Source organism: Salvelinus fontinalis, chromosome 4, assembly GCF_029448725.1.
Source record: "Salvelinus fontinalis isolate EN_2023a chromosome 4, ASM2944872v1, whole genome shotgun sequence".
NCBI classification, from domain to species: domain Eukaryota; kingdom Metazoa; phylum Chordata; class Actinopteri; order Salmoniformes; family Salmonidae; genus Salvelinus; species Salvelinus fontinalis.
Genome location: NC_074668.1, coordinates 25697651 through 25708260, shown reverse-complemented (window position 1 = coordinate 25708260; position 10610 = coordinate 25697651). Strand labels below are relative to the sequence as shown.

Sequence of the window (10610 nt, the reverse complement as noted above, 5' to 3'; positions counted from 1 at the left end):
TGCTTGGAGTAAAAAAAAGTGAAACCAAAATAAGCTAGAAGCGTTATTAAAAGTCTTACTGAAACATTCAGTGAAAAGAAAGTTATTCAAAAACCTATCATTTCTGTTCTCAAAGCATTAATAAAACCTCCCATGAACATTTTCAAGGAACCAGAGTAGACTGTCCTCAGAAACTCACTGCAACCTAAAAATAAATGTTCCCAGAATAGGCAAAATGTTCACTTCAGTTCACAGAACATTTAAAAATAGTTTTACCACTCAGGAAACATATGGCTTCATTACCAGAACCAATGTTAAACCAAAAATGTACGTTCCCACAACTTACAAGGAACCAAAGGAGCTAGCTGGGTGTTCTCTTAAATTAAAAATGTAAACTTAAGTTTACAAAAATAAAAGGGGTTCTGCAATGTTGGAGTATGGAGACCAATTTGAACCTCAATTCTTTCTTATTTTTGAAGAAATAGGGAATTATTTAAGAAAAGTGCAAGGGTGCCACATTTTTTGTATGTGGGTAGGACGGAGAGACAAGAGGGAGGCGCCGTTACCTGTTGGCCAGTAGCGTTTTCAAGGTCAATCGACCCATCCCCTGGTAAATTGGCAGTAGCATGGCCCAGTCCGAGGCCCATTCTTCTCCCATGGCTGCCTGTTGATGTATGAGGGGACGTATTGTTAGTTATTAATCACAGTTAATATGATCAGTAAATTACAGCTCCAGCTGGGGTGGACTAACTAAGGAGGAGGGGTTCCTGAACGAGGACGCAGACACGTCATATCAATCATCTCTGCACAAGAAGGTTTTTATTCCAATAAGACAGCAATTCATTTATAAATCCATTGGGGGGGATATAGCCATCATTTATAAAAAGATAAATACATTTTGTGAGGGGAGTCGTTACTCTTCGAACTGTTTTGCCGTGGCACACTGCCCAGCACCCCTCCCTCTATCTCTCTTTCTCTCCCTTTCTCTACCTGTCTCTCTCTCTATATATCTCTCTCTCTCTACCCCCCTTCTCTCCCTCCTTTGTGTGCAGGGAAGAACAGCACTGTGTCGGAAAGGCAAATACAAATCTGATTGCTTTGATTGCCAAAATGTCACGCTTAACTCCAGGCTGAGTTTTATTGACAAAAGGAGGGGAAGGCGACTTCGGCACCCCTCCCTCCTCCTGCTCCTCCTCCTCCTCTCCCCTTCTCCTCCTCCCCCCTTCCCTCACCTCCCCCAGACGTGATTGATGGATCTGGATTTTCTCTCCTTCCTCCATTTGATTTGACAAACAACACAGGCACCTAAAGCGGAGAAGGCATTCTAATCATTCTCTTAATAGGGTGTTTCTATGCAAAGCTATGCAGCTTCCTGTGATAAGGAGGAAAACAGAGAGCCAGAGGATTATAGTGTGCCTGCTCTGGAGAACAATAGCAGCAAAACAGGTATTTCAGAAGGCATCAGAACAGCATCAATGCGTCCCAAAGAGGCAGAGAGAGAGAACAATTCTCAGAAAATATGTGACGTTGTTGATTGTTTTTTATGATATCGCTGGTTTGTCCCATGACAGAAAAGTTCTCACGTTGAACTACCTGTAGCTCCTAAAATATTCTATAAAGCTCAGGGGAGGAAGGTTGGGGTAAGGGGCTTCAGCTCAAATCCTTGAAGAGCTGTGCTTTAAAAGTCCTCCTTTTTTAAATGGTAAAACTTCCCTCTTCTCTTTCATCTTTTAAAGTGTCTTTGGTCTCCCTCACAGACTAAATCCTGTTCTGAGAGAGATAGACCTATGGAGAATAGTGAGGTTCATCTCCAAAAAGCGCTGGCAACTTCTGAGACTGTCACTACACCCATCTCACCGGACAGTACTCCTCATTCCAACATCCCTTTAGTGGCCTTGACACAAAGTTAAACATACATACACTACGGGTCAAACGTTTTAGAACACAGACTCATTTAAGGGTTTTTCCTTATTTTTACTATTTTCTACATTGTAGAACAATAGTGAAGACATCAAAACTATGAAATCACCCATATGGAATCATGTAGTAACCAAAAAACTGTTAAACAAATCAAAATATATTTTATATTTGAGATTCTTCAAAAAGCCACCCTTTGCCTTGATGACAGCGTTGCACACTCTTGACATTCTCTCAACCAGCTTCACCTGGAATTCTTTTCCAACACTCTTGAAGGAGTTCCCACATATGCTGAGCACTTGTTGTCTGCTTTTCCTTCAATCTGCCATCCGACTCATCCCAAACCATCTCAATTTGGTTGAGGTTGGGGGATTGTGGAGGCCAGGTCATCTGTTATTTCATAGTTTTAATGTCTTCACTATTATTCTAAAATGTAGAACATAGTAAAAATAAAGAAAAACCCTGTAATGAGTAGCTGTTCTAAAACTTTCGACCGGTAGTGCACATACATTCCAAACCAACTTTAGTGTCCCACAAAGTTAAACATCCATACAATACATGTACGCTATCACAAATGCACGTACACACACACACACATTTACTAAATACTCTCAAATTCTTATATATTGAAATTACTTTGAAACATTTACGTTTGCATTGTGTGTGAAATACAAAATACAGCTTTCAAGTGAAACAATGGTGCTAAAAAGTTAAGAATTGACAGCGGTCAACCTGTTGCTGCCGATGTGGTCAAACTTGTGGAGGGGGTTGAACTGGGGTGAGGGGTACTGTCTGATTCCAGGGCAAAGATCATTGTCTGAGGAGACTCATCTGGGGGGTCACTGGACGCACACAGCTTGGAGCTCAACAGTGGCTTGAGAGAGAGAGTGAGCAAGAGAAAGAGAGAGAGAGAATGAGAGAGAGAGAGGTCAAAGAGTTTGACTTTGACACTTCTTCCCAAGATCTCGGGGACAAATACAGCCGCCTTAAAAGATAATTATCTGGAAGGACACTTTGCTATTTTCAATCCCTGATTGAAATAATTACAGTTCCAGACATTATGGACACTGGGATGCTCTCTTTCCACCTATCACCTGTCTGTTTGACCCAACAAAAGTAGGAACTAATCACTTTCAGACTGTTGGCATAAACTCATAAATAAATGTCCTCTCACTGTTAACGGGATAAATTTTTTGCAAACTTAACATATGTAAATATATGTATGAACATAACAAGATTCCACAACTGAGACAAACTGAACAAGTTGCACAGACATGTGACTAACAGAAATTGAATAATGTTTCCCTAAAAAAAGTGGGGGTCAAAATCAAAAGTTACAGTCAGTATCTGGTGTGGCCACCAGCTGCATTAAGTACTGCAGTGCATCTCCTCCTCATGGACTGCACCAAATTTGCCAGTTCTTGCTGTGAGATGTCACCCCACTCTTCCACCAAGGCACCTGCAAGTTCCCGGACATTTCTGGGGGGAATGGCCCTAGCCCTCACCCTCCGATCCAACAGGTCCCAGACGTGCTCAATGGGATTGAGATCCGGGCTCTTCACTGACCATGGCAGAACACTGATATTCCTGTCTTGCAGGAAATCACGCACAGAATGAGCAGTATGGCTGATGGCATTGGCATGCTGGAGGGTCATGTCAGGATGAGCCTGCAGGAAGGTTACCACATGAGGGAGGAGGATGTCTTCCCTATAACGCACAGCGTTGAGATTGCCGACCATCACCCCTGGTGAAACAAACCACAAATCGTCAGTGAAGAGCACTTTTTCCAGTCCTGTCTGGTTCAGCGACGGTGGGTTTGAAGTTGTTTCCGGTGATGTCTGGTGAGGACCTGCCTTACAACAGGCCTACAAGCCCTCAGTCCAGCCTCTCTCAGCCTATTGCAGACAGTCTGAACACTGATGGAGGGATTGTGCGTTTCTGGTGTAACTCAGGCAGTTTTTGTTGCCATCCTGTACCTGTCCCGCAGGTGTGATGTTCGTATGTACCGATCTTGTGCAGGTGTTGTTACACGTGGTCTGCCACTGCGAGGACGATCAGCTGTCTGTCCTGTCTCCCTGTAGCGCTGTCTTAGGCGTCTCACAGTACGGACATTGCAATTCATTGCCCTGGCCACATCTGCGGTCCTCAGGCCTCCTTGCAGCATGCCTAAGGCACGTTCACGCAGATGAGCAGGGACCCTGGGCATCTTTCTTTTGGTGTTTTTCAGAGTCAGTAGAAAGGCCTCTTTAGTGTCCTAAGTTTTCATAACTGTGACCTTAATTGCCTACAGTCTGTAAGCTGTTAGTGTCTTAACGACCGTTCCACAGGTGCATGCTCATTAATTGTTTATGGTTCATTGAACAAGCATGGGAAACAATGTTAAACTCTTTACATTGAAGATCTGTGAAGTTATTAGGATTTTTATGAATTATCTTTGATAGACAGGGTATTTCTTTGCTGAGCTTAGTTCCACACACCTCTCTCTCTCTATCTGTCTCTGTCTCCATCTTTCTCTGACTCTCTCTCTCTCTGTCTCTCTGTCTCTCTCCCTGATTGATTGGCACAACAAAATAAATTAATCAGACCTTTCCAGAAACAGAAAAGGAAATACAGGAGAAAGGGAGAGGAAAAGTATATGTATAGATATCCAGACAGAGAGAGAGATAACTATTTTATTGCAAGATCTCTACCTTCATTACTACGATGTAACCTTTGCTATGGTTTTGTATAAGCAGGAGAGGAGGAAGAGTCTTTCTTGGGCGTGAACAGAGGCACCCCAGTGTGGATCCCCCCTTCAGGTCAGCCCAGCCCACCCTGACCTGCCCATCCTTGTCTTGACCTTGTCTGGGTAGTGGAAGCTGCTACGAGAGGGTACTCTGGAGCCTGTTTGGGCCTCACCCCCTGCCGGCTACAAACAACATCCCTCTACCACTCACTGAGTCTGACCGTTGTGGAAGAAGCAGGAGCTTAAGAGATTTTAATGGACAAAGTAAACTATATTTCTGTAAGCCAGCAAAAGAAAAAGGACAATAGCAAAGAAGATCTATGAAGGTCTTTGGACTCCTGTCATCTGTCCTCCTCTCACCCACTCTTCCCCTCCCTTCCTCCATCTCATCAACCCCATCCCTCACACATGCTACACAATAGGTCCGGGAAGGACAGTGGATGCTACAGTGTGATGTTGTCAGAGGAGGGCCGTCTGTGTCTTAGCCAGGCAGTCAGGCAGCAGAAGGTTCCAGCGGTAACCCCCCATATCTTCACCCTCTCCCCCTATCCGCTAACCCTCTCCCCCTATCCGCTAACCCTCTCCCCCTATCCGCTAACCCTCTCCCCCTATCCGCTAACCCTCTCCCCCTATCCGCTAACCCTCTCCCCCTATCCGCTAACCCTCTCCCCCTATCCGCTAACCCTCTCCCCAGAGCAGTCACCGACCCCAGGCGAGCAGCCACCTAATTGTGGGGGAGAGGGAGTGTTTCCTTACCTCATTGGCTTGGATGATGTGATAGATTTGCCTCAGATACTCAGTGCCACCTGGTTTGTGGCAAATCTCCAAGACTATCAGCCCTATTTTCTGCTCAGCCGCATCAGCCACACCTCTGCCATCACTGCCACCCCTCTCCTGTGGAACGCCACTCTCCATCCACTCAGACGCACTGAAAGAGGGAGCAAGAGAGATGGAAATAGAGATAGAGAGGGGAGGGTGAAAGAGTGTTGAACAAAGACAGAAAGAAGGAGGTAGAAGAAACAAAAGAACATAGTTGCCATGAACATCTGCTACCTGAACATTGCGTTTCTTAGGAATGCCACACTGCGTTCTGTTGTGAGTGACTGACCCAATGCTTGAATCACAAGCTGTATTATATGAATGCTTTATGCTTTAAAAACATATAGGAGAGTTCAAGGTTTGGCCTTTTATTTTCTAGCTGCATTGAAAGTTACAGCGCTACTGTTCTTACTTTCCATTGAACGTTTCACTTCCCGGCCAATTTCAAAACCATTTGTATGGATCTCTTTCCTCAGCACTGAGGTGTCTATTGTAAGTGATCAGTGTAAAGAATGTAAATCATGGATACACAGTATGTTCTGTTCTACCATATTCTTCACATGGAGGTGTTTAAACCATCCAGAGGCCAAGGCCTGCCGGGATGAAGCAGTTATACAGAAGTGATGTGTGTGTCCGTGTGTATGTGTGTGGGTGATATCTGCTGGGCAAATCTGAATGAGTGTGTGTCAAGGTGACACACACACACACACACACACACACACACACACACACACACACACACACACACACACACACACACACACACACACACACACACACACACACACACACACACACACACACACACACACACACACACACACACACACACACACACACACACACACACACACACACACACCGCCCTACCCTGACAGTGGCCCGAGTCATTTCCCTGCCCTTCCTACATTCCTCACCATTTCCACGACGCCTGCCGTCTGTCAAACACTCTCCTCCGTCCGGATAGACTTCCTGTCATTGTTTTCCCCCTCATTCCCTCTCTCTTCCTCTTCTTTTTGTAATTATAAGGTGGCAGAAACAGTGTCGCCTGTCAGGCAGCCTTTGGCAGCTGTGACATTGAGAGAGGCGGGCCAGGCCCTTCCTTCTCCTCCTGGTAACAGGGCCGTGCATCCGTGTCAGCACCTGCTCTGTATCCTTTCCTGTCCATCACTGTGCAGGTGATGCAGATGATTGGATTCAGTCAGCTGGGTGATTAATGAGGGCCTCTCTGGATTTGGGACAGCCTATCAATCATGTCATTAGGGCCAATGTGCCCTGAAAGAGGCAGACCTCCGCCAAGGAATAACTGCATTCATCTTCATCTGTGTATTCATCCCATCAGACTAGTCAGGGTCACCATGATGGAGAACAATAATCTTCTACTCTACAAATTACTTTGCAAAGACAAGGTGGGGGGCAGGTGTAGAGTGTGTGTGTGAGAGGATAGGCAGTGGGGGGTTGTTTTGAACTGGCGTGCTCCCCTTCCCTCTTGCTGATGCCACTGTACACTGATTGTTTACAACCCAGGCATCACTTCCCAGTGAAGGTTATTTTAATGAATAGTGATGATCTCAGAGAATGGCTCCGACAGGTGATACATAATCACTCTTTCGCTTTTTCCCCTCAATTCTTCCCCCTCTTCTCCTTTTTTCCTCCGACATCAACCACTCCTCGTTGCTGTCACTGAGAGCAGCACATTTCCTGGAACACTTGAGCTAATCTGTTCTTCTTCTTTCTCTCTCTCTGTGTTTGTGTGGTTTCGTTACCCGACCAATAATTTTTAACGAGGATAAATGTGTCCAGACTTTTTTGTTTGCTCGTTGGTCTTGAGTGGTCAGAGGCGTAGGTTCTGGGAATAAGTCACCAAGCTCGGGGTCAAAGTGCAGATAGTATGAGCCAAACGCAAACCAAATTTCCCATTGCCTTATTTTGTTTTCCATTTATGAAGTAGAATGTCCATCATTTAGAATAAACATCATGTCTCAGTAAACATTGATCTTGTTCATACAGGTTTCCATGAAAAATGGCTGTCACTGATGATGCAATCCATCAGGGTGGTACACACACTCAATTAAAAGAACATATCCAAATTGCATACTACTCATTAAATTGTTATATCACAAATACATGAATGTCATTGGGCTAAATACCCAATGCATCAGACTGAAACACTTATTCTCCTTTCATATCATCCCTCTCAACCAATCTCCGCCCACAAATGGTAGATGAATCATTCAACAGAATGATGTAGAGGGAGATATACAGATATACAGTAGAAGTGAATCAAAGTTCCTTGAGTAATGACCATCTTTTTGTTTCAAAATCTGTAAATCCTATGTGGACACTTTTATATTCAAGACCTCCTAAATACTATTTAGTTGCAGTACAGAGAGACAATGATTGAGTCTTTGTCCGTACAGTAGGTGTCCAGAGTTGACCACTTGGAGCAGAGCTCTCGGGCCTCTCACCTCTCTGGCCTTCTGCAGGTTAGGTTAGGGTTAGGATTAGGGTAAGGGTTAGGGTTAGGTTGACCTCTCAACTCTCGGAGCAGAGTTTGCGGGCCTTATGTAGCTGCATGGAGCTCCACTTGAGCCTCTTCTCCCCAAGGGCGTGCAGCACCTTGTGCACGGTGGGCTTGTGCAAAATAGTAATATGTGTGTTGAGTAAAGAGAAAACAATGCCTTAAAAAATTCATAAATGTGTCATTCTTGTGCAATTTATATCTACAGTAGAGGCTACATTGATGTTTTTATTTCATTATTTCAGGCTATCTGGCATTAGTGGGTAAGCCTAAGCTTCAGGGCCAAACTGTATGCCCGCCGAATAGCCTACTCGCCAGTCGCCATATGCTTTTGGGAACGGGCATAAAAAGTTCACGTCGGTCCATTGAGGCTAAAAGGACAATGTTGGAGTTTAATTCAATAAGAGAAAAGCTGCGAAATGAAGAGAAGGGGAGGGCCATAAAAGTCATGTTTGGGAAAGAATGGTGAAGTGGTGAAAGAGGATGATGGCATGTCATGTTTGGGAAAGAATGGTGAAGTGGTGAAAGAGGATGATGGCATGTCATGTTTGGGAAAGAATGGTGAAGTGGTGAAAGAGGATGATGGCATGTCATGTTTGGGAAAGAATGGTGAAGTGGTGAAAGAGGATGATGGTAGCGCTGGCTGAAGTATGTTATGTGATGATTGTGAGGCGCTATACAAATTTGAAAGACACAAGACAGACACTTCAAATAGGCCTATGACACGTCAAGGGAACTGTAGCCTACGGTTCAGATGGTTTAAATGGAAACTGAAATCTGGACACTGACTGTATTATAGGTCTAACCTCTCACATAGCCTTAACATTAACTACAGAACAAAGCATTTCTTGCATTAAAATTATACACCAAATGTAGGAGTATTTGGTTGGGTACGGATGAATGAACAACTGACCAGCGCACCACGAGGGCACGCCCTTCTGCTGGCCCTCGCACATGGTTCCCTAGAGTCAATCCGACAGCAGGACCAGCCTCTCCTTGACAAGATGTATGTCTAGATGTATGTCTAGATGCATGTCTAGATGTATGACTAGATGTATGACTAGATGTATGACTAGCTGTATGACTAGATGTATGACTAGATGTATGACTAGATGTATGTCTAGATGTATGACTAGATGTATGACTAGATGTATGACTAGATGTATGACTAGATGTATGACTAGATGTATGACTAGATGTATGTCTAGATGTATGTCTAGATGTATGTCTAGATGTATGACTAGATGTATGACTAGATGTATGTCTAGATGTATGACTAGATGTATGACTAGATGTATGACTAGCTGTATGACTAGATGTATGACTAGATGTATGACTAGACGTATGTTTAGATGTATGACTAGATGTATGACTAGACGTATGTTTAGATGTATGTCTAGATGTATGTCTAGATGTATGTCTAGATGTATGTCTAGATGTATGACTAGATGTATGACTAGATGTATGACTAGCTGTATGACTAGATGTATGACTAGTTGTATGCCCCCACAGGTGGGGTCCTCCAGGCAATGTCAGAGACAAAGAAGGCCCAGAAGAGCAGGCCAGTGGAGCGCAGCTACCGAGCATGATAGGTAAGGTGTTTTTCGGGGGGTGGAATAGGAAGTGTACAGGCAGGGGGAGGGAGGCCACGGCCAAGGGCAGGTTGGTGTGGATGAAGGAGAGTGCCTGGAGGGCCAGGTTCACCTGACCGACAGGAGAGTAAGGTCAGCCAGGGGTCAAGGTGTTTCACACAATACTGAGCATTTAATAATGGGGTTCCTGTGAATTACGAGAATAGATTAATCCACTTATTTTTCCTCATCTCTGGAATTACACAATAATCAAACACAAATTAGACAGTTGGCCCAGTACTCTGAGGGATCTGAAAGGTGTAGCAACAGTCTTTTGGGACTTTAGTGAGGACGCTGGCTGGAACGTCTTGTCTCACCAGGGGGTCACGAGGCTCCTCAGGGGCCTGCCAGTCCAGCACCATGTTGACCAGGCTAACCACGGCCCGGATACAGCTGACCACCACGGGGACTGGCCGCACTGAGACTAGGACAGGACAGGAGCGGCACCCTCAAGACAGTTCCAAGTGTTTGGAACTGCTCTTATTCTAAATTGGGTAATGCTTATCAATTGATGTATTTAAATCAGCAACTTATCAAGAACCGGGCAACCAGGGGACACAACTTTGTCTATTAATGATTCTAAAGGACCATTTCAGTGCCAAGGAGAGAAAGATTATTTTAAAGGGAAAATCTGAAAACATCGCAACAGATTTAAAAAGTTGCAAATAAGTGTTTGGAGATCAAAATCAGGGGAAGTGACGTATCGTGTGCCAAAGTCAGAAGTGAGATTGTGTGTACCAATACCAGGAGAAGTGAGGTATCGTGTACCAAAGCCAGTAGAAGTGAGGTAGTGTGTACCAATACCAGGAGAAGTGAGGTATCGTGTGCCAAAGCCAGTAGTGAGGTAGTGTGTACCAATACCAGGAGAAGTGAGGTATCGTGTGCCAAAGCCAGTAGAAGTGAGGTAGTGTGTACCAATACCAGGAGAAGTGAGGTATCGTGTACCAAAGCCAGTAGAAGTGAGGTAGTGTGTACCAATACCAGGAGAAGTGACGTATCGTGTACCAAAGCCAGTAGT

At 44.6% G+C, this 10610-nt stretch overlaps 1 pseudogene; it reads right to left on the bottom strand.

Annotated features, from left to right (window-relative positions):
- Nucleotides 1-2606: 2606 nt before the first annotated feature.
- LOC129852841 (uncharacterized protein KIAA0825-like) overlaps nucleotides 2607-10610 on the bottom strand; it is a 95628-nt pseudogene continuing 87624 nt past the window's right edge.